We start from the raw sequence: 3,766 nt of genomic DNA on the forward strand, positions 1-3,766 counted from the left end.
TCACTTAGATATCTCTTTTAGTTATCTCACTTAGATATCTCTCTCAGTTATTTCATTCAGACAGCTAGGTGATCAGACTGCATGGTAATCATTTATAACAAGCAACGGAACACATTATCCTACGTTTACTTTAACTTAATTTACTATGCAATATGAGGTCATCTCGACATATTTAGCATACACAATTTGTGTTTAAACGAAATTACAAGATCTGGAAATTAACTCTGTTATACACATAAGACTGTTTTGTGTAATCCGCACGATCGAGCGCCATCTTCACGTACATTATTATAAACTGTTCTATGCACCGCAGTGGGCATGCAACATGGAAAACTGGAACAGAGCATCGGCTAGATGACATTAAGGTTTCGATCGGTTACATAACATGGTGACAAACAAAACTGACAAGCTGTTGGCACCAGAAAATAGTACTAATGAAAATTGTGTTTTCCCTGCACACACACCCTAGCATAAAAGCCTTTATCAGAATAGACGCCGTTTATTTACCGAATGCCTGGGCGCACAAACGCGATGTATCCGCAATTCTGACTCATCTCTCACAATCAAATGCAGCATGTAGGATAGCGTGAGAGTTCGTCCGTCCGTCCGTCAGCAATAGTTGCACAAATGTAAACAGCTCGATGTGCGGCGATGTTGAAATTCGAAACGACATTGATAGGTTGAATCTGTGGGGTCAAGTGTCAACTGCCAGGGTCAAGGCGTGAAGGGACGGGAATATCCTCCCCTTAATTAAAGCAATATAACCGTCATTGATGAAACGCGGAATTGTGGCACAAATAGAAAAGATTGAGCTATTCTTTTGATTTTCGGGATACAGAGTCAAGGTGACAGAAGCCATTAAGCTGGTAAAATTAAAAGTTACATGTCAAAGGACAGTGAAGTAATGGACGGACCTCAGACATTTTAGAAGGCATCGTCTAACGAACTGAGTCGAATTCTTTTTTATTTTAGTGGTGACCTAATATTTTAATTGCTTCAATGAATAAATAACTGATTCTACTTTTCATTGATCTCTGAGAAATCGCTGTGCGATAATCCTTTGCCCATAAAGAGGATATTTGAATGCCGAACTTATACTCGTGAAAAAAATCTGAAATGCCTTCTTTAGTAGAGCGTCTGTGTTGATGTGACTGGCTAGAATCTTATTGTTAAATTTCTCAGTTAAAGAAGTTTTAATTTACAGTCTAACCAGGTTAAATATGAGATGCATTCAGTATCTCAGATGCCGTAATACAGTTCCATACACCACATAACAGGCAGACAGCAACCACCGTATCCTGTTTCGCAATCATATACATGCACTTGCATTAATACGTAGCAGCTATGTTTGCGTGGCGGTTGATATATACAGCCAAGAGCGTATTAAGTATGCTTAAATATAGAGCATACTTAAGTATGCTTAATTATAGAGCATACTTAAGTATGCTTAATTATAGAGCATACTTAATACGTTTTTGATACAGTGCATTACACGTCGCTTACTTTGCATTTGTTGTGATGCCTCGACCGCCATTACTGATGCCCATGCAATGTGGTAAACAGTACGTTACGTGTTACGCGATCGCTCATTTACCGAGGAGTTGGGGGATATCCTATATATAGTGTACGTAGGATAACTTTACGGGAGTACTCCTGATAGTCTATCTCCCTCCCTCCCCTTCACCTGCCTCCCCCTTTCTCTTCGACCTCTTTCTCTTCCCCCGTTCCTCTCACGGATGAGAACAATCACGTTGCGGCACTTGTGTGGCTGGCTGATACGTGAAATTCGAGAAAGACACATTTCTATTGCATTTCAGAAGCGCTAAACGAACTGAACTGTGACTTTGCAACTTCCATATTCTTTCTCTCAACCAGTGACGCCGACAGTCAGGTGAGAACTGTCGCTCTGCATCACTTGCTGTAAGTTGCTTTGTATCTAACTGCCGCATTGACGCGAACATGCATAGCGTGTGTGATAGTCAACGAGTAAATAGTCGTAAACGGTTATAAGAGTGCAACTCACGTCAGAAAAAAAATTAAACTTTATTCAGATATATATCTGCTAACAGGAACAAGTCTCTAAGGTAAATATTACACATGAATGGATTATACGCCATTTGCCGTGAGAATAGTATTAACGCATTATCCAGCCTAATAAATAATACTCAGCATGGCGCATTCGATTTTATTCAAATTAATCACAGTAATATACCCGAACACATAGATTATTATAGCCAAAGATTTTGCAAATATCGACGTTAGATTAATTTAGCAACTGGCAAATTAACATAATTTCCAGCAAAAGATATAATCTACGATCTTTTGCGTGTATTGCCTGAACAAACCTGCTAGTATTAGCTAAAAAGAAGTATTCGTAAACGACCAACTTATTGTTATTTTATGACAAGTATAGCATAGAGGTAGGACTACTATAGTTGAATAACAACGACACAAGATATAATACGTAGGTGAACATTTTGAACATTTCAAGTCTCTATGATTATCTTTTGCCTCTCCATCCGCTATATATTCAGGTAGTTAGGCTTCATTCCGGGATGGTGCCCGTCTATTGACATACTTGATTATAAGACCTGACACTACTTCTAGAATTAAAATTACTATACCTGCAGTAATGCCACATATGTAGACAACAAACAGGCTTTGCAGCTGAGATAGTGAGACGAAATTAGCTGATACGGTAATTTGTTCTGGGGAACATGGGTTAAATGGGCTGAAATCCGTCCTCAGTTTCTCCAGAATTCCGCTCTCCGTCAGGTATTGCACACCGGTGTTCAGCTCATCATAATATGGATTGCTCAACGTCATCGCACACGTGTTTTTTACTGTGAAAACCTCTACTGGGGCAATGGAAAATCTGCATTTAGCAGATGTATTGTAATCATTGCGAATATCTAATGTGGATATCAATTTACTACCCGCGAGAAATGTATATTTCCCGGTCGAAACTAAATCATATGCTTTTCTGTCTGAGTACACAATAGCTTGGGGATCAGCAGCAACCTTCCCCCACATTTTTCCGAATACAGATTCAGGGTTACTTCGTTTAAGCAGCGATTCAGCAAGAAAGCCACCTCGCATAACTGGAGTAAGCTCGCTCTCTGCAGCTTCGTGGAGGGTCGTGAACGGGTATTGGGCCGTTGGTTTTACGGTTAGAAAACTCGTCAGTGTCCCCGTGTATATAGCTAGTATGACAATCATAAACATCCACCACCATCCCTGCAACATGCGGGAAGCCATGAATGCATTGGTATATGTACCTCCTTGGTTTACCAATGTACCATAAATGTACATAAATCCGTCAGCGCACTTCACCCACCGACTGGTCGCGCGGTGCTGGGTAATTCTTAGTTCTTGAAACAGAATCAGTAGCATGGCTGTAATTACAGAGAATGCAATCAGTGCTAACCAGGTCTGTGCAGTGAACGGTGCAAAAACAGAATAGCTTTGTTGTGTCGTAATTTCTGGATATTTTACTATAAAGACAAGTTCATCAAACATAAGGTGATTCAGGAATTGGACAAGTTTTGTACGTGACTGATGAATTGTCAGGTCACATATTATATCAAGCTTACCCTCATTGAGGTCTGCAACTGTGGTTTCAAAACTTCCACCACAATATAGAATAACTAACATCGTAAACTTATTATATTTTGCTAACTCATTGAGAATATTAATGTAAAATTCGTTCACTGAATGGTCCTTTTCCAAGCAATCCCAACGGCTCACTTTAAAGTGCGCTCCATCT

This window comes from Priapulus caudatus, unplaced genomic scaffold (genome assembly GCF_000485595.1).
Source record: "Priapulus caudatus unplaced genomic scaffold, Priapulus_caudatus-5.0.1 Scaffold829, whole genome shotgun sequence".
Classification (NCBI taxonomy): domain Eukaryota; kingdom Metazoa; phylum Priapulida; class Priapulimorpha; order Priapulimorphida; family Priapulidae; genus Priapulus; species Priapulus caudatus.